Source organism: Protopterus annectens, chromosome 5.part0, assembly GCF_019279795.1.
Source record: "Protopterus annectens isolate FY-2018-M chromosome 5.part0, PAN1.0, whole genome shotgun sequence".
In the NCBI taxonomy this organism is placed as follows: domain Eukaryota; kingdom Metazoa; phylum Chordata; order Ceratodontiformes; family Protopteridae; genus Protopterus; species Protopterus annectens.
The window spans coordinates 672,831,719-672,858,845 of NC_056735.1; positions in this window are offsets into that span (position 1 = coordinate 672,831,719).

Genomic DNA, 27,127 nt, shown 5'->3' on the forward strand with positions numbered 1-27,127 from the left:
GTCCTACAATCGCAGGACATTTGCCACATTTAATATATTTGGTCAGGACACATCAGCCCAAAGAGGGACTGTCCCTCGCAAAGTGGGACAGGTGGTAACCCTATCGTTGGCTCATGTCCATAGCACATATTTGTAATAGTGTATAGGCATATACTCTCCATATCCTTTGTTCATAAAGGTTGGTCATGGCAGAATGTGTGATTGCTATGGTCCATGTTATACTCATATACGAACACTTCAACCACTGTATACGGGATACCTATGGAATCCCAAAACCACACAGTTCCAACGCCCACAGTACCGAGCCCAGACTTCCATACCCCACATTACCGACAGCGACAGTAACTCGCGAAGGTAACACGAACATGGAACACACACACGCACACACAGACACACTGCTACCCACCACACCCAAACAAACCATCCTACACTACGTATGAGGAGGTGGGCAAGCCCCCTTACACCCCCCATGTGGCTGTCTGCACCCCCCACACCCCCCTACTTTAATATTCTACCTCCTAGATCATGCAAACAGATGCACAAAGCTAACCCACACCCACACATTACAGTCCCCCAGGAACACACACCACACTCAGAACACACACTTACACACACTACAGCCCTCAGAAACACACTTACACAAAGTAACCTACCTGAACTGCAACACCAGAAGCACTGACTAACTGTCTCTTAACATCGTGATTTTAAACCTCGCACATCTGGTGTTTCGGTACTGTGTTCTTTCGACTTTAAGCCTCGGGATTACACAAGTCGATATGTCTTTCTGATTTATTCAGATAAATGAATTTTTAACTACAAAGTGCTGTATTTTTCTTTTTGCACTTGTATTTTTCCAGAGTTCTCATTCAGGTCCTTGTCCCCTGTAGTACAGATTTACAAATTATCCCTTAATGACACGTGTTCCTATTCAGTAACGTCTGAATGCACAGTGACCATTTACCTATTTTAATTGGCCTTTTTTATGAATTCACTACAATAAAGCCAGACTGAACTAGCTATAGACATGACATGCTTTGCATTTTTTGTAGTTTGTCAGTACTGCAGTAGCAAAAAGTCTATCTAAAACACTCAGCTTATTCTGCATTCAGGTCAGGACATTCAGGAACCAATGAGCTAGAACACTTACATGTCTATAAATAGTAATTAACATATTTTCCATGATGGTGTCATCAAGCAAATCAATAAACATATGCTTTAAACTTATATCAATTTTATCAAGGAAGTTTGTGATTGTTTTTAAGTGGTATACTGTTTTGCCATGGTTTCCAGTTTGGTCCTCTATGCATTTCCTGTGGGACTGCTAGGTTTGAACAACTGGGGCCCCTTATATAACTGCTATCAGAGTTTTTTTTAAGTTGAGTATTCCAGAAAGTAGCTGGACTTACCACATATACTACACTGATGAGGCCAACAAAAGACTGAAATAAGGTGAAACATGTCACGTCATGTCTACAGCTAATGAAATCTGGTTTTATTGGCCTAAATGTATTAACAAAAGGTGGCAAACATAAAGTAGAGTCACCATGCAACTAGAAGCCATTGAGCTGGTACACCTGCAGGTCTTTAAGAGGCAAATCTCCCATAATGTCCAATCCAATAAATGTTGTTGTTTTTTTTTTATTTTTCTTTTAGTGGTGCTCTCTGATTTTGGTAGGGCCTTTGTTTTGGTCTATGGGTCCTTTATGAATGTGCAGCGAAACTATAGACATATATATATATATATATATATATATATATATATATATATATATATATATATATATATATATATATATATATATATATATATATATATATATATATATATATATATATATATATATATATATATATATATATTTATGTATATATATATATATATATATGTATATATATATATATATATATATATATACACACACACACACACACACACACACACACACACATACACACACACACACACACACACACACACACACACACACACACACACACACACACACACACACACACAAACTTGCATGTATACATATACACACGTATTTATGTTATTTATCTCTGTGACCTTATTACCCTTTGGTTTGGATGCTATTTGGAATATTATATAGATCCCCTAATGTTTATGAACATCATCCCAATTTTAAGCTCTGTGTTTCTGAGGTATAGCCAAGCAATCCACTATGCTGTACTGAAGAGGTTAGAAAAAGACAGACATATGGCATGTCTACAGCTGGTGGGGTTTGGTTTTATCAGCATGAATGTACCCATAAAGAAAAGTAAAAAATCATGGCCAGTCAGAAAGCATGTAGCCGAAACAATATTTCCTTAAGGTGCAATTTGTATATATCTCATGGCCCAGTACTACGTAACGTTTAAAATACTGCTGAGTGAAGACCATAGCTTGGCTGGGATTTTGTTGCAGTTTTTACTGAATAATTTTTGTGACCTTTTTACACTTCACTTTGCACTTCTACATTTACACACACACACACACACACACACACACACACACACACACACACACACACACATACACACACACACATGCACGCGCACACAAATGTGCACTCATGCCTGCCTATTTTGTGTGTGTGTCTGTGGGGGTGGGCGATGTTTTTGTGTGTGAATGTGTTTGTTTATTAAAATGTTTAGACCTAAGCTCTATACAGTAATAAAATTTGCAGATCTTAAATCAAATTCCACATTTTATAAGTAATGCAGAAACATGACAATGTAGCACTAATATATGATAAACTAATTTTAAAGTTTATTTTAGTAAGGGAATAATGTAGATGACAGATTCCATTCCTCTTTCTCAGAATTTCTTTCCATAGTTTATCTCTTAGACCTCCAGAGTAGTTTGTTATCAGCAATTTCCACTTTAAGACTTCTTAATATTTATTTTGGCATACAGGTTAACAAAATCTGAAGATATGTATGTGGTGAAATATATTATTACAGATACCTGAAGAATGTTGAAAATCCAAAAAGAACATTTTCCCCTTATAGGTGACACCTTAAATTTCATGTACATTAATGTTCAGAAAGTCCACCTTGGAAAGACTTGTTGATCAAAGATTGGATAGATACTTTTAAATGTGGATTTTTTTTTTACACATTGGAGATATATTACATAATCAACAGTTTTCAAGCAACCTGTTAATAAAGAATATTATTTTCAAGGTCATATAAATTATAGCACTATGTTGCATGTTTTGCAACAAGTAACTCCCTGTGAGGCATTCTGTACTGGCAAATCTGCAAGAGTTACACAAAAGGATTAAAGAAGACACTAGCAAAACAATACTGAAAATGCCTTATTCAAGCACTCGAGTTTATACTGGCTTGAATTATTATGGTTTTAGAAATAGTGGAAGTGAATGTAATTATGTGAGATAATAATATGAGATTAGAATATAGAAAAGTAATTGTGGCAGTTATTATTAGTTCCTATTATTCAAACAGGTATAAATGACAAAATCAGCCTAAAGCCCTGCTAAGTCTAAGGAAGCTAAAGCATTAGCCTCACTGGATAACTGAATAATCAATATTTTTATAATGTTCTCTGCTAGTGCCCAAGGCTATATATATATATATATATATATATATATATATATATATATATATATATGTATCCCTTTCAGTAGATCGTAGACATTTTTATAAGTCTGAACCACATACGAGACCATATGTTCAAACTTACAATAGTCCGATAGGCCCTCAGTAGATCGAACATTTATTTATCAACCCACACACATATGAGACCATATGTTCAAAACCTGCAATAGTCCGATCTGACTGAATGGAGATCTCGGAAGATTTCCCATTTCCACAATGTGTTGGTATATTTATGTGGTTTCATGTCAGTGTTAACTTCCATATGTGGTTCAAATCTATATATATATATATATATATATATATATATATATATATATATATATATATAGATATATATATATATATATATATATATATATATATATATATATATATAATGTATGGATGTTGTCAAATTGCTTGAATACACTTTTGTCTGATGCATAATTCATCTAAACAAATTTATCTAAAATGCAGGTAGCTGACAGCACATTTAAGTGAAAATATTTGCTCTAAACGCAATGTGTGTGAAAAAAGAATATCAACACAGTAATCAAGGAAAATAGCTGAGGTTATGAACTTGTGAAAAAGTTAACTGTAAGTGTTTTCACAGCATGACAAGGCCCCTGCACTCCTTCAATGTCGGGGCAAGCTCACCACACTCACCAACATGATATATACCAACTCCATGTTTGCACCACTTCTAAGATGTGAAAAACCTCTCCAAACAAGAACATTGTACAAGAAGTGATTTACAAAAAGCAAATCTAAGTTAACTGTTGGACAGAGGTGTCTCCAGATTGCACTATTTAAAGCATTCTGTTGGTGGACACTGTGTTCCAAAGAGTATATTTCCTGACTGTATCTACGATTGCTTCTCATCTGTCATTTAAATGTGATTGGACCAAATAGTTTCACACAAATGCGTTGTCAAGCACTTGAATTTTAGGTGAACATATTTACGTCAGTTGTGTTTTGGGCAAATTTGTATTCAAGTAATATATATATATTATATATATAGATATATATATATGTATATATATATATATATATATATATATATATATATATATATATATATATATATATATATATATATATATATATATATATATATATATATATATATATATATACATGGGTCTAGGACTATTCACTGAAAGCACATTTCACTGAAACACATTTGACTGTGCACAATTCACTGAAAGCTGAATTCACTGAAAACACAATTCACTGAAACACATTTCACTGAAAGTTATATATGGCCTTCCCCCCACTGTAGTGCAACCCTGGAGTTAGAATATATAGTAAGGGAGGGTGTAGGGGGCCCCACATTGGGGGGTGTGGGGGTCGTAGCCCTCCCCCACCTATTTTAAATATTTTGATCTATACACATGAATACTTGCAATTAAAATAAATTACTCTTTTCTAAACTTAATATATATCCAAACTTTGTGGGGGGCTAAGTCACCCACACCCCCCCCTTACTATATATTCTAACTCCATGGTCATACTTCTTCTTTCGGCTTTTTCCCAGTTAGGGGTCACCACAGCAGATTATCTGTCCGCTCATGATTGGCAGTGGAGTTTTAAGGTGTTGAGTTGCCAGCCCGGCAGCCAACCTTCCACAGAAGGCACACACACACTCACACCTAGGGTCAATTTAGAGTGTCCAATTCACCTACTGCATGTCTTTGGGATGTGGGATGAAACCAGAGCACCCGGAGGAAACCCACATGACCACAGGGAGGACATGCAGACTGCGCACAGAAGGCACCCCAGCCGAGGATCGAACCGGAGAACCTCTTGCTGTGAGGTGGCAACACTAACCGCTGCACCACCGTGGCTGCCCAACTCCATGGTCATATTACAGTGGGGAAAAGGACAAATATAACTTTCAATGAAATGTGTTTCAGTGAATTGAGTTTTCAGTGAATTGTGCTTTCAGTGATTTGCGCACAGTCATTTGAGTTTCAGTGAAATGTGCTTTCAGTGAATAGTCCTAGACCCATATATCTATCTATCTATATATATATATATATATATATATATATATATATATATATATATATATATATATATATATATATATATATATATATATTTATATATATATAATATATATGTGTGTGTGTGTGTGTGTGTGTGTATATATATATATATATATATATATATATATATATATATATATATATATATACACACACACACACACACACACACACACACACACACACACACACACACACACACACACACACACAGGTTTGGGTTGTATTGTCCCTACTTATTATTATTTGATCACCATGTTAAATAAATAAACACTGCTATATTAATGTTTGCTTCCTGGTTTTGTTAATTGTTGTCTCTTTAAAAATGTACTTTGCTTGTTGAATCATGTTACATCTACATGTTGAAGTTATTTCATTATGTTAGCCCATCATAACATTGAATAAGCCTGAAGGTGAAACTTGGTCTGTTGTGAGTGATGCATGCCTTTGGATTAATAAAGGATTTGCCATAATTAACTTGTTTCTGATGTTGGGAGTTTCTTCTTGGTTTCATATACTTCTGCTTTGTGCATCTGTGTTTTAGTTCTTGCATTAAATGGTGCTTATATATATATATATATATATATATATATATATATATATATATATTATATTTTGTATATAGAAATATATATATATATATATATATATATATATATATATATATACATATATATTATATTATATGGATATATATATATATATATATATATATATATATATACACACACACACACACACACACACACACAGAGAAAAGTAAATAAGTGAATAGATAAAGACATGTATATGTATTTGCATATGTGCATGTATATATATATATATATATATATATATATATATATATATATATAGAGAGAGAGAGAGATGGCTACACATATTTATTTCCCTTTTGATTTATTTATTCAGTGGGTGACAATGAGTAGGAGGCCCTTTGTCCCAGCGACGTTCAAAAGATGTGCAGTGGCATCGACAGATAACCATTTGGTCACAACAAGTATTGCTAAGCAGTTACTGGTGTTGCATGTATACTTGAATGCACAGAGAAATGCATTCAAACTTGAAGAATAAGAAGGTGTCATCTCTTTCAAAATTTGTGTAAGACAGCCTTAAGATCTGTATTTCCACTAAAAACAGGGAAACAATGTCCACCTTTGCAGGAAAATTAATATATGTGTCATGATAGTTTCAAAATACTGGCAAATATTAATTTTAAACATTTTGTACTGAGCTGGCACCAGTGGTATGGAGGGATAAAGCCCTGAATATATCCCAGGTGACCGAGTCTGAGTAGCATTTCAGGTGCTAGAAAGTGCCAGCAGGGAAGGATGAGTGAACTCTTCTTGTACAAGGCAGAGCAGGACATACCTAACCACAATTCCAGAGGAGGAGGAGGAGTGGCATTACAATACCTAGCCACAATCCCCCAGAGGCAGAATGGCACTGCAGTGGGCATACTGAGGGACAAGCTTTCAGCTCACCAAGTTGCCACTTGGTGGTAGTGGTCCTCATTATCAAGTGTATAGGAGCATGGACTTGCACTGGGAAGGTATTGTGACTCTACATGCTGAAGAGGGTAGCCTGTCCTGCTGCCCAGGGTGGGGTTATAGACTTACACAAAATTATCTTATTGTGAGGATGCCCATGAGAGCAAAGACTCCCTGATGTCTTCCACAGTGATGACCTCCCCAGAAGGCTCTCATGCTAGCAGACGTGGGGACTCCCCAACCTCCCACCACTAGAGAATGAATGGGCTAGCATCAGATGCAAAAGGTTTTATGGTTGACAGATGTGGAAGAGGATCCTTGTGGAAAAAATACACTTTTTTGTGTTAGAAAGTTATAAGCTACTTATTTACTGTTAAAGTAATCATGACAAATACTGCAGTTATTAATTAGCCCAGGTACTGTGTAGTCCATGGCAGACTGTTTGTTTTTAAATCAGATATCATTTAATCAAACACTCCATATCAGCTTATCAAGTTAATTTTAAAAACTTCACTGATCAAGGTCGCTCTTAGAAAATGAGAGCCAAACTTTTCATTTAGGTGTAATTTAAATTCTTCTCCCATGCTAAGTGTTTATATATCACCAAGACCATAATGTAGATTGTATTACCCTTCTTTGTGGGAGAATTGTTTTTATTGGATGCACAAAGAACATTTAAAGTCATTGTCTGTTAAACAAAATGTTGTCACAAAGTGCTCTGATTTGTACAAGTTGTCCTAATGACGCCTATACTATAGCCATGAAAATAATTGAACTATTATTAGTTTACTATTTTCTTAAGTTCAGGCAGTTTGTGAATTAGCACTTAAAGTAGCATTTCTTCTTCTTCTTTTCCCAATGGTTCCGTATATTTTTGACTCTGATATATCAGGGATCATTAATTTAGACAGCATTGGTGTAACTACTGTCAGGGTTCTGGTACACTGGTTTTAAGTAAGTCATTAATTTGATGTTTTGTTCAAATACTATGCTTTCAAAGCTTTTCATTTGTTTAAACAGCATACATCAATTATAGGAGTACAGAAATCACTGGAATTCAAAGTCTTTCATTTGATTAAGAAGTATACTTCCACTGAAGGAGTACAAAAATGTTTAGAGCTCACAAACAGCGTATGCAGTAAATAGTGCCCATAGCAAGAAATGCTGTAACTGAGATGCCGGGGCTTGTATGACTGCAAATATGATCACATGATCATTTATTATATAGTACTGCAACATTGATAAAAGCTGTGAAACATGCAGAGGAAGTAAGGGAAGACTGTCATATGCCAGGACATTCTTTATCTTTCTCAGACTGCAGCCTCAAATAAATCATTAAACACACTTCCCATAATGCCATGCTGTAAAGGAAATTGAGTAAGAGCTCAACATGTGACGTTGCTCATTCATAAAAACAAGCAAGGATAAAACTGCAGGCACATTCCACTTCAGACAAAATGCCAAGATACATATACAGATATCACAGTACAATACAACTCACTTTGGATATTAGAAGAAACGAAGGCCTGAACCTGAAATAAACTACCTGACACTTGGCCTTGAGGTGTTCCATCTTATTTTCAGTATGAAACTCTGTAAGGTAACTGTTTATCTATCAAGTCATTATTTTCCTATGAATGATTTTTATAAAAGTGTAATCAATAATGTATGGTATGCAGCACTATCAGAAACTGACTTCTGTTGCCTGTCTTATTAATAGACACATAAACATATTAAGGCCATTTAATAATATACATAAAATTAATGAAGATCTGAAAACTGGTTGATTACAGTGAAGAAATGTAATAGTTATACCTTCAACATTGGTATTTTAATACATTTCATTTTCTTACCACGTGCATTATTTGTAATGTACTTTTAACGTCATGGGTATACACGCTGTAGCACAAATGTATAGTTATGCTACTTACAAAATCATGCAAACCCAGGAAAGAAAACATATGCAGCTACATAATAATAAAAATCTTAGGACGTCAAAGTCTGAAGATTAAGGATTTTTGCTTGGAAGTGTTTGCATAGGTATTGTTATACCCCCAAGCAGACTCCAAATATTTTTTCATGATGTAGATACCAAATGTTGGAGGTGTGATTGAAAAAAAGGAGGTAACTGGGAATATATGTTTTAGGAGTGTAATGACTTGGCAGACTTTACAAATTTCCTACAGAATACTCTGTCAGTAATCCTGGGCCAGCAAATAGGTTTAGATAAGGAAATGATTATTTTTTTTTTAGCTGGGATACATGATCTCTTAAGTTTAATTCTGCTGGCTGCCAAAAAAACAGTAACTAGAAAATGGAAATCAAAGTCTAAACCAACTGTATTTGAAGTGTTGAACAGTATAACAGAGATAAAAGAACTGGAAGTGGGATCTTTGGAAATGGGTTGGAGCAAATTACATAGAAAAAAATGAAAGTTGTTAGAACAATATACACAGAATAATGTTTCGAAGAAGGAGTGAAGTTTAAGGGAAGGCAGGAATTGATCAACATATTTAATGTTGGATTGATGATTAATTATATAAAAAGAATAAATAGGAAGTATAATGTTTGTAACTGGTAACATGTTAATATGGCTTGTTTTTTATATAAATGTATGTTTACCTATGGCTTAAGTGATAATTCAATAACATTGCTAAACAAACTGTCAGGATATCAGAAATAAGAAAACCCCAGATCAAAAGGTAGACCATCTATAATATAATAAGGAAATGTTCCCATATAAAGATCACTGCTAAGTGAAAACACTGGACTGTAGCATTTTATATATGACTGCTATTTTCATATAAATTTCATTTGAAAATAGCACTCAGGGCATACATGCTGCAGTTTACTAAAATACTATGATATAATACCTGTCATTTTAATAACCAAATCAGGACTGATGTGATTTAGTGCCATCATAAGCTCTCCAGAGGACACCAGAAGACACCAAAGAGCCTTTCTCCAAACAAATACCTGGTGTAAAAAAAACATGGACTAAAACTAAATGTCAAGAAATGTCTAATCACATCCTTCACCAAGCATGACTACTCTTGTTAACTATTATATTGACAACATACCCCTGAAAGCTGATCCCTTAGTCAGGGATTTGGGAACCTATGTTAACAATGATCTTTCCTTTGATCACTGCATGTCTATGACTGTAAAGAAGTCCCTTTTCATCACACAGCTTGTATCTAGAGGTATAGTGTCCAGGTCCAGGGAGGTAATCAGTCCACTGTACCCAGCTCTCATCAGACTGGTCATGGCATATAATGCCCCATTTGGTATGTATCCATCCAAACACTTGTCACAGGAAAGACCACAATGATTTCTCACTAAAAAGTCAAGGACCTAAATCACAAAACAATATGCAGATCATCTCAAAATCTTGTCCCTGGTCTTGGTGCCAAACAGACTACTAAGAAGTGCCTTCTGCCTCACATATAGAGCATCAACAGGGCATATCCTATCAGACCAAGTACACATTCACAAGTCCAGTGATAGCATGAATACCTTCTAAATGTATCTCAATCTCTTTCATAACATAAATAGAACATGTTGGAGGGAAAGGTATGCATCACACAGAATTCCTCTTCTGTGGAACCATCTTTCACTCTACATAAAGTGAAGTACTTATTTTTCTCCATTCAAATGAAATTTGGATGAAAGAATGAGAAGCTGTAAATTCACCCCAGGTTTCACACCTATTCCCTCATAGATAGGGGCAACAAGTAAATGCCCCAACACATCCTTGTTCTGTCTACCTCTTTGTTATTCATACAAAAATATAAGGGCTAAAACTACCATGGGAATGTAAAGCTAGGCTTCTTAAGACCCTCACAGCCTAGTAAGGCCACATAAACCTATGACCATTTGGTACTGAGCCAATTGATCTGGTCTACTAAACCCATTGCCTTCAAATTTAGTCCTGAAGAAGAACATAAAAAGTAAGCATACATGAATGAAAAAAGATATTGGGGAAAAGTTATATAAACAACAAGATGTTATATTTAAGTGTATAAAGAATGCAAAGAAAAGTAGAAGTAGTAGCATGACAAAATCATATAAAACTGTATATAACCGTTGAAAGTAGAATATTATAATCTAGGGATTTAGAAGATTGCCATATTATAGCACAGAAGAAAGATTTGTAAGTACAATGCAGTATTTATCTCGTAAATGTAATTCTAATGCACTAGGTACAGTTCAATTAAAATTATTCCTTTAGCTCTACTCTTGTGAAGTTTTCAAATAAACATGCAAATACTTCTTTCTATTCTATACCTCTCTCTTAAGGTGCTGTTATGAAGATTTAAAAATGTCAAAAATGTTTGTTTAAGAGCATTTAAAAAGCTGTCAGGAAGAAACCAAACTATATCATACAGTAAGTGTATGTTCCAACCTGTAAGAATAATAAATAAAAGCACTGCCAACAAGAGTGAGAATTAATAATGCTCAAACTCACAATACATTTATATTGTATGCCTTTTGTCATTATAAAATAGGCACACACACCCACACACACACACACACACACACGCACGCACGCACGCACGCACGCACACACACACACACACACACACACACACACACACACATATTATGTATTCATAAAAAATGCTCAGAGGAATCAGATATACAGATATCATACAGGATGTCCAGTGCCCTTACAGGAACTAGATAATAAAGAGGTATCCATTAACTTTTCTCTCTACCGTTATGTTCCACTATTTAAAAGTGTGTAAGTCCATAGATTTTTTTGGAATAAGGGATGGTTGTTCTTAATAACAAAAATAGCCAAGGCTAATGGTACAAGCAGGCGATATAATAATACACTAATACACTGTATTAATAAATCGCCTGTTCATACCATTAGCCTTGGATATTTTTGTTTTTATAGTTATAGTTTCTGCTATTTGTGGTTCTTAATAACAGCTTTGAAGTAGATGCTCTCAGTTTTCCTAGATAACTTGACATCTCAGTCTTTACTCTTAAGGTAAGATCATCTAGGGACATATCAAATAACTATTAACCAAGTAATTACAGCAACTTCCTATCTCTTATGCAGTATATTATTCAAAGGAATAATACATGAAAGGCAGAATGTGGTCTTCTACAACAACAGAATCTTTCAAAAGTTAAAGCTTTGTTATGGATGTTCTTTGTAGATTTCACTTCAGTATCATGATTAAGTTCTGCACTGTATTCTTCCAAGCTCACTGTCACAATGTGCACTTTACAAAGTCATCACAGCTCGCAGCAGAGAACATACTCTAGTGCTGGTAGCAAATTGTGCACTCAGTCAGCAAAAAAGCACACATTATTTACATAATCTATATAATGAAATGGCACATAAACTTATATCAAATTTAACATTTAAACAGAACTTCTCACTTATCAATGTTTTTAAATATAGAAATCCACTTCTTCCAAAGAACTAAACTGACTTTTCTACCTGCATTTGCTACAATTCCACAGCAAATTTGCACCAGGCAGCCAGTGCAGTGGCATGAAGGTATGAAACCCTGACAACAACCCAGGTGACCCAAGTCTGAAGAGAAGCTTGGGTGCTTGATAAACTGGGTGGGAGGAGGGGCAGGCTCATCGGGGGGGGGGCAGAGTGTGCAAGCTTGGTGGACCCCTCAGGCCCTGGTGGAGGCCAGGATTAGGGATATAGATTGACAGGTTGATAAGAGTTGGGGGGGTCAAGGAGATGTGGCATCCCTAGGCCTTGGGCTAGGCAAGTCATCACAGACCACATTTCATAACTAATCCTGCCTATGTAGGAGGCATCAACCCATAAGAGAAAGTGGTTATCCAAAAGCCTTGTCACCAGTGCATATGAAGCTGCCAGTTCTGATACATGCCTGCTCTTTGGCTGCTAATGATGGCTTCAGGCGGGAGGACGGAGAATGCTCTTAAGATACTGGACTTGCCTGTTCCCTTCCCTCCCATCAGGCATTTTTGGGAGGTGCAGGGGGCTATGGGGTGGACAGCAGGGCAGCTGATGGTCAGCTGAAGCAAGGAACCAAAACAAAAATAAAATTTTAACACCAGGTAAAACCTTTTCCAGTCATTATTTGGTTTCCTATAATATGACTGCCACTAATGACAACTTTGAGGGGCTCAGGCAGCGATATTAAAGAAAAAGGTTTGAAATGATCAGTGCCCTGGACTCCTGCAATGGCCATTTCCTTTGATTTGTTTTCTGATAGGCTTCTAGCCTTAATCTGTTGTTTCTACACACTGGGAGCCCCAGACAATGTTTTTTTCACATTAGAAAGTCTTTGGTCTGCTCCCAAGTTGCAGTAGAAAGGCACTAAGTCACTTCTGAGCTGGAATACTCTGTTTGAACCTCTACATTTATGCTTACTTTTGGACAGAAAACTAATTTATTTATTTGAGTTTTGTTTCTAGCTGGTTCATTATCTCAGAGCTCCGACTCACTTAGTGATGATGACATTGTTTCCAGAGGCATTTTGATGCATCCAGATCAATCCATTGTTAGATAAGTGTCTGAAAAGTTTTGCACTGTGTTTCAAATATGTAAATTTTTGCTGTTAAATTGTACTGTTTTTGAAGAAGATTTTGCACTGTAAACCTGCATTTAGGTGTTATTGCTGATACATTGCAAGTTTTTCTTTGGCTGTATCCAGACCCAGCCAGAACTGCACATTTACTGCTGCAATATGTTGTATCTTCACTTTGATTGGTCCCAGACAATGTTTTTACGTTTGGAAGTTATTGGCTTGCTCTCTAGTGGCAGTAGAGAGGGGGCAGATCATGTCAGAGCTGGGATACACTGTTTTAAATGTCCAAGTATTTTCTTGCTATTGGCCTGAGGGTTAATTTGTTTATTTTGGCCATTTCTGCCTGACTCATTATCTCAGAGTTCCAAAACTTTGCTTCGAAAAGCTTTTTATGTGTCTAAATCAATCCACTGGTAGATAAGTGCCAGAAAAGCCTGTTTTGCCCTGTCTTTTAAATACTTAAAGTTCTGTTGTTAAATTGCTGTTTTTTTGAAAAGGTCAGGTCATTTCTGAGCTAGGATACACTGTTTGAAACCTCCTATAGCCTGCTTGCTACTGGCCAGAAGGCTAATTTGCTTGTTTGAGCTTTGTTTATGCCTGTTTAAAGTCATTGCATTTGCACTACTCAACTCATTATGCAGCCGTGGTTGGCAGTGCCCTGCATGGATGCAGATAACTACAATTGAAAATACTCCTATACAACTACCTTTCTAATATTCTAAATCCCTGGCAGTGCAGTGAACAGCTAGTTTGCGCATCGAATGGTTTGTTTGTGCACGGAGTGTCTAGTTTGTGCACTGATTGGCTAGGTTCTGCACTGAGCAGCTAGTTTGCACACTCAGTGACTAGTTTTTGTGCTGAGAAGCACCCACACCTTAAGCTTGACCCTAGGCAGTTTCAAGCAGTCTTGTTAGTAATCTACACTCACACAGCAACCAAGCTAGTCAGATGTGAACCTATCATGCACTATCCCCCTGTAGAATAAGCAACTAGGACCCACCACAGCTATGGGTATGTACTTCCCTGCTATTTCCACAGCTGGCCTGGTGAACAGTTGACTCATCTACACTAACACTGATGTAATCCTCAAATATATTTATAAAGTATATGAGGCACACCTGGAGGCAAGACTCTCACCTATAAGCACTTATACTCCCATACAGGTTGTCAGTAGAACACTCACAACAGCTACCTCACATAGTACAGACCAGTCACTTAGACTCACGTATGTTGAGGGTCTTATCTCCCTAAATCACAAAGACCTGCCAAACACTGCACTCACAAAAAATGTTCTCTGCAAACTTGAGCACTCCGCAAAAACAATGCCCAACTAGACACATACTGCCACAACCCATAGTGTCTCAGTCTCTAATTCCATAAGGCATACCATTATATAATCCAGTAATGTAGTCACAGAAGACTCCATATAAGACACACAGGTGTCCCACTTACCAGGCTAAGCAAAGAGAGAGGGGGAGAGAGAGTCATGGTCAGCTGCCTATCAAGGGCCAGAATCTATTATATCACTCAGGAGCTCAGGCCACTTAACTCCAAGTGCAAGTGTGATTCTCTCCAAAAAGCAGCGAAGTAAAACAAATAACCGAGCCAAGCAGAACTAAAACAAAATGCAGTATTTGTAGGATCACCGAAACACTTTTAAAAGTGTGTCGGTGATCCTACAGATAGTGCATTTTATTTTAGTTTTACAAGTGTAATTCTGTCATAGTCCACGTGGGTGTTAATGATCTGAAATGTATCCCCTTAGACTCTATGAAGAGAGACATGACTGAGTTCATGGACTATGTGTCCCAAGCTGGTATGAACTTAGCACTGAGTAGCATTTTGTCTTCTCCTAGGATGATGCCATAATACAAACAGAAAATAATTGACTTCAGCAATTGGCTTAAAGTATGTTGTCATTCAAAAGGGGTACAATATTTGTCAGCCTGGGAGAGCATAAGTCAACAGACCCCACTACTTTATAAGGGATAATCTGCACCTGCCCCCCCACCCCCCCAGGACTTCAAAGACTGTCTAAAATCCAACAAAATCCAAAATTAATAAGCTATAAAAAAAAGGACATTTGTTATAAAAACTAAAAGAGGTAATGCCCAGCAAGGTAAAAGCTCCCCCATCAACCTAAACAAGCAACTCAGGGAGTTAAGTTCACAAAAGCCAAATCTGAGCTAAAAATAGCTACCCAGGTCAAGGACAAGCACAATATTTTCTTCAACTATGTTTGAAACCTCAAAGGCACTGCACAGCAATGTACCAAATTATTTATTAATGATGTCACATACACAGCTAATCTTCTGGCTGACAAATTTTGCTCTAAATTTACCCCCACCCCGGATATTCCTCAGGAAATTCTGGCATCCATCTCGTTCCCAACCAATATTAGAGACCAGGTTGTCAAGACAATCTCCAAGGCTAAGAACCCTGCATCAGTGGGTCCTGGTAATATTCCACGATGCCTCCTTAATAGCATGTAATGTGAACTATTGATCCCACTAGAATCTCTCTTCAACCACAGCCTCCAAAACAGCTTCATACTTAATAAATGGAAGACTGTAATGGTTATACCACTGCACAAGGGCAACCCATCAATGAACATAGGAAACTACTGACGCATTAACCTACTGACCCTGCTGTGCAAAGCTACGGAGAAGATAACCATGGATATCATAAATTATGACATAGTTAACCTACAAACACTGGACCCTAGGCTGTTCAGGTTTGCCAAGAGCAGGTCTTGCCTGCTAAATCTAGCAGACTTCTTTGAGAAGGTTACCAAAGCAATGGATGAGGACAAATCAGTACATAAAGCCTATCGTGACCAGGTGAAGGTATTTAACATAATACCCTACTCAGGCATTAAAACACAATTATATATTAACCCATATCTCACCTGCTGGACAGCCAGCTGGCTCACTAACAGGACATAAGAAGTTAGAACAGGGAAATCTCCCTCAACAAAAAGATTGGTTACCAGTGAGGAAACACCAGGACTCACTGTTAAAGTCACTGATTTTTGTCATCTACTTCTCTGAAGTCAAGGGTAACATTTAGGGCCTCTGGCTGACCAGGTTTGAAGATGATTGAAAACTGGGAGCAGCCATTGATTCCCCCCCCCCCCAAAGTACTAAGATCCTCCAAGAGGGCCTGTCATAGATTAAAAACTGATACCAGAGTTATGGCCTAAAACTCAGTGCTAAGATGTTTATCATAGTATCTTTCAGCAAGAAGGACACCACTGCTGATAATGCACCTCCTGACAGTAGACCCTGTGTTCAGGGACTTGGCAATACATGCAATCAGAGATTTGGCATTGACCAGCATATTGCTAATGTGGTGAGGAAATCATTACATGTTGCAAAACATATAAGTACAGATATGTCATCTAGGTCCAAATAAATCATCATATCATTGTACTCTGTCCTTGTAAGACCTATTATTGAATACAAGGCCCTTTCAGTATGCAAAAACTGGAGTTCACAAAGAGACTTCTCATAAAAAGAATACAAGAAGTAGAAAGCAAGTCCTATGCAGACCTCCTCAAATCATTGTCCTATATTCAGTTTTCTACAAACTGTTGACAGGCGACCTATGCCTAGCATAAAAAACTTCCTCAGATCCAGCACTAATGGACCTGTTACACATGCAGAAAACAACTAGCATCAGAAACACCTGAACTAAGGGCAGAAACCCTGCCAGCAACTTAAAGAGGATATGCTGGAGGGGCAGGTAGGTGCCTCAGAGGTTTCCCCTTCTCTGGAACAGGTTTCCCATCCATGTGAAGCACAGTTCTTCCTTGCATTTATTCAAGCAGAACCTGGACCAGTGGATGGGGGAACCACAAATATAGCCCTGGTCTGCCTCCCATGTCTCTAGAAAAGAGAGGAAGCCTGTAGTTGTGTGTCTACCTAAGAATATACACCCCCACAAAAGCATTTGGGGAAACTTTACCTACCACATTTTATTTTAGGTAACTTGACTAGGCTTAGAATAGCCCCTTAGGTCTTTAGCCTAGTATTCTGCTATGGTACTATTATGCATTTCCTGACATATTTGATATACATTTGTACTAAGATGCATTTTAAAATTATGCATTATTTGAGTGCAAGACTGGTGTACAGAGAATCAGACTAATGGCAGTTTTTCAGTGTACACCTTTATTTCTGACCAATCCAAGTTAATATCTGTGTGATGACTGAAACTCACAATATTGCTGACATATTACAAAAAAATTGTACTAATATGCATTTTTATGCAGGACCTACACATTTCTTCTGCAGGCAATCAGATTCTGATAAACTGACATTTTTTTTTATATCATTAGCACATGTTTATTTTTATAATGGCAGGTCATGTCATCTACAAATAAAGGAAGCAGTCACTGAACCACAGTTTGGAACCCAAGTGAAGATCCCATGACCTTTCAAGACTTTAGTCCCTGCTCCTTCTCAAAAAAACTTCACTTTTCAGAATCTTAGTTTGCCAGTTTAAAAACTAAAATTACTCTTAAAATTACACTCCAAATTTACTGTGCCAACAGCTGGCAGACATGTAGTATCAGCAGAAGAGGTCAGTGGCCAAGAACACCATAGTTCTTATGGTCACCACTGCCTTCATTGTCAGCTGCCCTAACTGCTACTTTCTGTTTCCCTGCTCAAGCAGAGCCCTGCATTCAGGCATATAAAGGAGTTTTGTGACCACAGTCATGTGACAACAGTCACTTGATGCTAAGTCCTACTGCAATCCTATGTCCTGTTAAGCACCAAAGAATAGCTGCCTGCTACCTGGACACTAGTGGAAAGTACTGGTGTATTTACAACTGCCGTCTGCTCTGAAACAGGTGCAATGCCCTTGGCATGGTCTGCCCCATCATGGTGATTGTCACATGTCCACCCTCCTGTGAGAATGTGGTAGTGGAATTATTTTGCTAGTGAGTAGTGCCAGCAAATGAGCCATTGACTACTATGACATCAAACCTGCCTGCAAGGGAAAACTGTGCTAAGAGTGAGACATTTCTATGTAGAGCACATGCAAGACACTATAGTGCCATACAAGAAGCCGGTACCATATATAGGACTGCATGGCAATCACAGCTCCCTGGAAATCCCTGAAAGACATGCAAGATATGCATGATAAATACAGTAAAATGATTTATTAACAACTACTTAACAAGAGATGCAAGTCCGTGTGCCACATCTGTTCTGTCACATCTGTTCTGTCTTCAGCAGCAGTTGCAGCAGGGGAATCCTTTCAGAGCAGCTCACATGTTGGGTAGATACATATTAGTTCACAAAATTACCACCAATGTTGTATAATCATGACAAATGTGACACTGCATGGTAGTATTATTATTAGTGCCACCATTAATGGTGATTGGTTTTGTCTGTTACCTATAACATTATTGCTGCCTCAGTTTGCCTTGCAAGGTACTGTAAATAGTCATGCCTGTCCATAATATAGTGATGACAGGCCTGCATTGTTCATTCATGCTCATCAATAGTAGTCATTCTCCTGGCAATTTCATTCCAGAGCTGCTTATTTTTGTCAGGGTCCTCTCCATGAACCATAGTGCCATTCCATACAGTTCTAATGTTATAATAACTCCAAGAATTCTCTAGAGTTATAGAAATCTGAACCCTAAGCAACTGTGCAACTATTTCCTAATGGGGGATTCTGGACCAGAAATATGCACATGTGGATTTGTCATGGTCATATGCTAAGCATAATGCACACATCTTCTTTAACCAGATGCAGACTGTGACATCATACATACAATTATAGACAATAAACACACACAAGTTTGTACACACACAACACACACACACAGACACAAATACACAGCACTAGCTCAGTCCTGACATGTATTACTGTGTTACTGGATATTATCAGTCAGCATGCATTACTGTTACATGTTCTATGTTATGTTCTAATCATTATCAGTGGTGGCTCATAATATTGGACTGCAGGACTGCAGCACCCCCCGCCCAGCTGTAAACCAAAATTTAAAAAATCCCCAAAATAAAAAAATAAAAAAATCCCAGAACTCCTCAGAAACTTGAATCTGGACTGCTGTTTAACCAGTCCAGATTCGGAAAGAAGGCAGCAATCTACAGATGCCCCAGAAGTCTATGCGGTTACAACCGCATGGAGTGGTAGGGGATCTAATGTTATAATAACTCCAAGACCTCCAACTCCAAGGCAAGGCCTACAATCTGTGCATGCTCAGAATGAGCTGAGGCAACACACATATGCATGGCACATTCCAGCACCAGGAAACAGGAACTGCTGCATTTGAACTCAGGGGAACTGGAACTGCATTTGGCTGCCACAGACTTTGAGGACTGGCTTATTTTGAATAGAGGGATCCAGATTCACTTATTTTGGCTGCCGCGGATGTGGAGGACTGACTTATGGCTTATTTTTGAATGGAGGGAGCTGGATTCACCCAGGTACTGGTGTGTGTGTGTGTGTGTGTGTGTGTGTGTGTGTGTGTGTGTGTGTGTGTGTGTGTGTGTTTGAGAGAGATGCCCCAATTAACTATAACTGGTGGCTAGAGAGAGTAACTCAGGCTCAAACCCTCAACCTTCAGTGTAGGTAGCAAGAGCCTGAATTTCCTACCCACCACCACTTGTGAAAATTATTCATATTTTTGCCTCATATTTTTGTTCTGTTCCTCATAAAATCTGTCGTTTTCTGGATTTTGAATGCACTAAATAATGACAGACATTTGAATTTCAGACTTCATATTCTTCAGAAAGGACATGGTAACAAAACATTTTATTCTAGCAAGTTTATAAGATCGATATTTGAAATTTGTTCCTATGTTTTGGAGCTGTATTCTCCCGTTATTGGCTTTGTGCATGTTTTTGTGCTGAGAGGTTGAGAGCTATGATGAGAACTAAATTCACTGAATATGCTTGGGGCTGTATGCCTCCATTATTGGTTTTGTCCAGGTGTTTTGTGCTAAGACATTGAGAGCTATGGTGAGAACTGAATTCACTGAAGGATATCCATGTATGTTTCAGTCTTCCTGTCTTTCTAGAAACAGCGGGTTTGGCATAGTGGTATGTTGTTCTGACTATAATGCACAGGGTGCTAGGTTCAAGACTTAGCAGTGAAATGCATTATGGTAACACAGCATTTTATTCTAGCAAGTTTCCAAGGTTATACAAGCAATGTTTAAAATCTTTCCCTGGTTTTTAGGCTTTTGTTCCCCCCCCTAATAAATTTTGGCTTTTTCCAGATTTCTTGTGCTCATGTGCTACAAAGTTGAGAGATACAGTTGAGTGTTGAATGGATTTTACAAGGAGCTAAGAGCTTCAGGGGAAGAGAAGTTTAGTGCTGCTAATGCTCAGTCTGCTTGCATTGTTAATAGCAGAACAGGTAGTGTACTTGCTTTCAATGCAGAAGACTCTGGGTTCTACTCCCACAGTATGCAGATGCATTGCTGATACTGTTCTGTGTTGTACTTTTAAAGGGGGTGGATGATGCAGTCCTGAGAATGTCCTCTTTGGCGTCGATACCTAGTAACTATAAACCTGTTATCAGTTTGCCATCCATTCCCTATTATAATATTACTAGCTTATCATTTTTAATGTAACTTGTTTGTGTCTTTCGGCTTTTCCCGATTAGGGGTCGCCACAGCAGAACTCCGGTCCGCTAATTATTGGCAGTTGATTTTTACGTACCGGCTTGCCAGGCCTGATGCACAACCTTCAACGAAGGTACGCCCATTCACGCATGTCTCCACTAAGAAGATGTTCTAGCTGAGAATCGAACCAGACAGCATCTTACTGTGAGGCGACAATGCTACTGCAGCACCACCACTGCAGTTCCATGGGCAATTTATTCCTCAAAGGCAACAGGGACTTCATTTGTAGATGAAACAATGAAATATAAAGTTGTTTGCTAGCAGCAACCTCTTCATTAGTTACAGATCTCTTTAATGTGGATTTATTTAGATGACTTTTACTTCTGCAGAGATTGTGCATATTTACTGATACTGGTGGACTGTAGAAGTTTGAGTGGACTTTTATGATGGAAATGCTCTGAATTGGGCAGTTTTGTCATTACTGGTGCATGCATTTTGTTTCATTGTTTACTGGTAAAATGTAAAAAACAAATTTAAAATGCCCTGTAACAACTGCACTATATTATACAAGGAATATAATTTAATACAATCAGGAAGGTGTATCAAAGAACACCTGTATGTTTCATGTGCAAGGGGCCTATGATTTGAAAACAGCCCAAAGTTAATGTTTATCTGCCACTGGCCAGAGGTATTTTCTTTGAATGTGGATTGCAATGCTGTTTCAATGAATGTAAGTTTCAAGGGCAGAGAAGTTTTAATGCTAAGTCTATTCTCATTGTGAGACTGCATTGCTTTGTTTAGCAGATGTTTATTAGTGTTTGTGCTGTAAAATGTAAAATAAAGCTTTTAAATGAAATCCAAATCATTGTAGAAGTAAAGCAGTATGCACAGTACAGTGTTTATGGTAAATGGAGTGAAATAGCCAAGTAATGGGACATTGGAATGGCTGCATGGGGGAAGCTCCATTCGACCATGATTTTGTCAGGGGGAAGGGCAGCAAGCTCAAAGACAGCCCCAGCTGAACTATAGGTTCATAGGTTCATAGGTAGGTACTAGGCTATCGGCCCAAGGGCCTATGTAAGCCTAGCCAGCAAGGTTCCATAGCTTACGCCACCCAAGAAAGTTATTTTTCTGTGCCACTGTCAAGCAGAGACACAGAAGTGATCCCCGGAGTGTATTTCCTATTTCCCATCCACTCATCAAGATTTTTCTTGAAGAGTGCTAATGAAGAACTTTGCTTGACATAGATGGGTAGCTTCTTCCAGAGTATAGGAAATCTCTGGACAGGAATCTATCCCTCCAGCATGTCCTGTTTATTGTGGTGACAAGGTTTAGGTCCCTAGAGCATGTAGCTCAGAGGGATTCTGATTTCTTTAGGTGTAGCATGTCCAACAGCTCTGGGTTTGACATAGCTTTATATGTTAGGCAGAGATCACCTCAGAGTAGGTGATATGCTATGGAGTAAAGCTGAAGTTTTTTGAGGTGGTCAGTGTAGGGCATTTGTTTGAGGCCAGTGATCCTCTTTGTGAGGTACTTCTGTGGCCTTTCCAGCTGCTGCAGATGGCTTGTGAGGTACATTCCAAAAGGAGCCTTGTACTCTATAATGGGTCTAATTTGTGATGAGTAGAGGGGAACAATGACCTCTTTTTTCCTGGATGAGAACCCTTTTATGATGAGGTGTGCCACGTAGAAGGACTTCCTGACTACTGTGGCGATGTGACTATCAAAGGAGAAACTACTGGCCACCTGGGTCCCAAGGTCTCTTATCACACATTCGGTGTTAAGTAGATTGCTGCCTATGTGGTAGTTCATGGGTACAGAGTTTTTACCAAAGGGGATGACACTGCACTTTTTGGCATTGAGCTTGAGGCCATGGCTCTGACATCAGGCATCTGTCTCAGTGAGGCCGTTCTGTAGGATGTCCACATAATTTGGGGACTAGACTATGGCTCCTAGTTTACATTCATCTGTGATCTTCGTTAGCCAGAGGCCTTCTGTGTTAGCCTGTACCTCAGAGAAGTAGATACCAAACAGGAGAGGTCCCAGGACGGAACCCTGTGGTACTCCACTTGTCACTGCTTTGAGGTCAGGTTTGGAGTCTGCAACTTTCCACTTTCTAGATTATTGCAGAATGAATAGATTTTTGTTTCTTATTTTTAGTTTGCTCCTCATACAATTTGTGGTTTTTTGGCAAATCGTTTAGGAATGAAGTCAGTAAATAATAAGACATTGAGTTTCAGACTTCATACCCTTCAGAAAAATGCATGCTAAAGCAAGACCTGTTATTCTGGTAACTGTCTAAGTTTATACAAGGGCAATTGTTAGTACTGTCTGTATGTTCCCCCAATATATATCGCCTTGTCCAGATTTCCTGCATTAAGAGGTTGAGAGGTACATGCAAATAAATCACTTTGACTCAAATGTTGCTTTCCCACTAATAATCCCTCTGCAAAATGGCAATTTTGGAAGAAAATGTGGATGGTTTACAATTAATAAATAATTGTAATGATCAGAGTTATAGATTACTTTTATTTCAGAAATGCATGTAGATTCTATTATTTTGTCAGCTGCTCAACTTAACAGTACTAATATTAAAAAGTATCACTTCTTTGACAAGTTCCTAGCTGTATCGTGTGACTATTTTATATTTTTGCATCACATTTTTGGTCCATTTTTCATAACAGTGTGGTTTTCTGGCAAATTAGTGGCAAATCATTAAAGACTGAAGTTAGAAAACAATGACAGACATTTCAGTTTCAGATTTCATACCCTTCAGAAAATTCATACTAATGCAAGACCTACTGTTCCATTATCTTTCCAAGTTTATAAGAGCAATATTTAAAAATTGCCTTATTTTTTGGGCCTTTGTCCCACTTCTATTTATGGATTTGTCCAGATTTCTTGCTCTGACGTTGAGAGAGGTATGACAAATGTGTCAGGGCCATCACCGGCGGACAGAGACATTTCAAATTGTGACATACTTGTTGCACCCCACTCCCCCATGTAGTGACTCTGGATGTGTTCAAGCAAGGCAAGGAGCAGTTATGCAGTGTAAGTGTGCAGAGTATCCCCCCATCCAAGGTAGACACAAGTACTACAGTGGTTTTTCATCTGTTCTTGATTTTTCAGTATGTTCTGTTTTTCTGTCATATTTTTATACTGTTGATTTATGCTTCTTATTATTCAGAAAATGCATGTTGTTGCAGTGCCTGTTGCTCTGTGTTTAAGTAGCAATGCTTTAATGACCATCAGGTAAGCTTGTCTGAGAGTGTAAGATGCAAGTAAACTTTAATAAGCATACTGTTAAAGAATTACCAACATTGAAAGCCTTTTTGTCGTTGCCATGCAGAGAATATTTACATAACTAGATAACTTATAAGCCTTAGGTATTGAAATGCATATGGCAGCAATTGTAATAAAGGACAGGATTACAGTATTTTCAGAAGCTCATTACATTTGTTGGAGACTTGCAGTCATCTTTGTAGGCTTTACCCATAAACTAAACAGAATGACAGTCTATCATGTGTGGTCCATAACCTGCACAGTAATCCTTTAAGCAATTTATGTTGGGCTTGTTTCTTGTTTGCTGTTCATTTTTTCTTTGGTCACATTTTCCCCATGAAACAAGTAGATAGTTGTTGTCAGGCAGCAAGTCTTTTTTGGATAAGAAACATTTTTACAAGTGGGGGTATCACACAGATTGCTACTTTCAGCATGTGGCTTGGTACTTTTATAAAGCTGAATATAAGTTATAATTAGAACTGCAGTGCAAGGAGAAGTGGTTTGAGTTGAGTGCTGCTTGTTTTTTTATACTTGATTTTGACTAGCATTTCAGTAATGTATTTAAAAAGTAATTTACTTTTTCATGCCTTACAACCTTTTTGTTTCCATCTAGATAGTAAGTAAGCTGTCATGTAGCCAATGCATTGAAATATTTTTTTTCTTCTAGACTTCATTTTGTCTTGATTGGACTCTCATAATGACGGTTTGACACCCAGGGCAGCGTATTTAATTAAAGTCCCAGTTTTTGTGGTTTTGAGCATAGCCCCACCCCTTTCTAGTTGGTCACATCCCTTCCCATTGGCCCCACCCATTCAACTGTCTCCTGCCGCCCCCCTTTGATTTGAAGTCACCAGTCGCCACCGATCATTATGCAGACAGCTGTATACATTTATGAGTGGTGATTGCATATAGAACCATGGCAGAAGTTTTAAAGATTGATTCAGAAGAAATTCTTAGTTTCATATAACTCTACAATGCTCAGTCTGCTTAATCACTATGTTGAGTTTCTGTTTGCCACATGTGTTTGAATGCGAGTTCATGCCTTGTATGATTAATGAGTTTCCTTTGCAGCAGCAAGAGTTCCTCCAAGAAACCACTTGGCCACCATGGTGAACTTTGTTCTTCCTCCACTATAGTGTGATCTCAGAGTTGGTACATTTAGTTGGGGGGGGGGGTGAGGCCCCCACTTGAAGAGTTATTTGTTTTTCTATTTTGTCCTGGTGGCTGAGTGGTTCCTTTTTCGGGGTTTCCTTTTCATAGTTCCGGGAGTTTGATATAGTGAAATTCGAAGAAGTGGATATATATATCTATATATATATATATATATATATATATATATATATATATATATATATATTTATTATATATGTCTACTTCAGAATGTAGAACATTCAGAAAGCCAACATTCATATGGCCGACATCATATGATCAACATTCCGAAAGACTGACATCCTGAAATAGCACCATTTACCTATCTGTAAACACAGTAAAACTGTGTTATGCAGGAGGGCAAGCCCCCCTGCACCCACACACCCCTTGCTACTTAAATATTCTCACTCCAAGATCACACTATAGTGCAGGAAAGGGGAATCTCCCCGTCCTGCACTGTAGCGGGATCTCTGCTATCATTTGTCGGCCTTTCGAATGTTTGCTCATATGATGTCGGCCTTATGAGTTTCGAATATTTGAAAGTTCGAACAAATGAAGGGCTCCCATACATATTTTCATTTAAAATGTGTATTTTTTGTGTTATTTTCTTCTTTTAAATGAAAATAGATGGGGGTCTTCGCCCCCAAACACCCCAACTATATATATCAACTCCAGGGTTGCATGACATTGGGGAGGGGGACGAATCCCAGTTGTATGCCTTGAATACTGGTTTTCAATCAAATGAACTTTTGACGAAATGAGTGTCGATCAAATGGTCTGTCGATCAAATGTAGTATACCCATATATATATATATATATATATATATATATATATATATATATATATATATATATATATATTTGTGTGTATGTATGTGTAATGTCATTTTCAATAAAATCCTATCAATGGACATGCTATTTGCTTAGTTACTGGTGATTGCATTGGCCACTTTACCCATTTTCAATGCACTCTGTGCACAAGAATTCTAGTCAGTGCTCATAAGCATGGCTACATTAGTACTTGTTTGGCTGGCCACCCACCTTTGTTCCAGCTTTCTAGATGTGTTCACATTTTGAAATATGTTCAGTGCCCTGTTATGTACATATGCTGGTATTGTTTCCTATAACTCTGCATATATAGCACCTTCACTTCTGTGAACAGATGTTTATATATGGCTGGGCATCTCACCACATGACCACTAGTTGGTATTTCATGGCTGTCATATATTTTGGTCATCATGAGTGAATATAAGTTATAGGGCTACATATCATGTGTGGATATCAAATGTTTGCACTGTACTACTATTCCACATATATGAATTTGTGTGGTACTTGCACTAGACTAGTGTTTTACATATATGTATTTGTATGGTAACTGCACTATACTACTATTTTAGATATATGTATTTGTGTGGTACT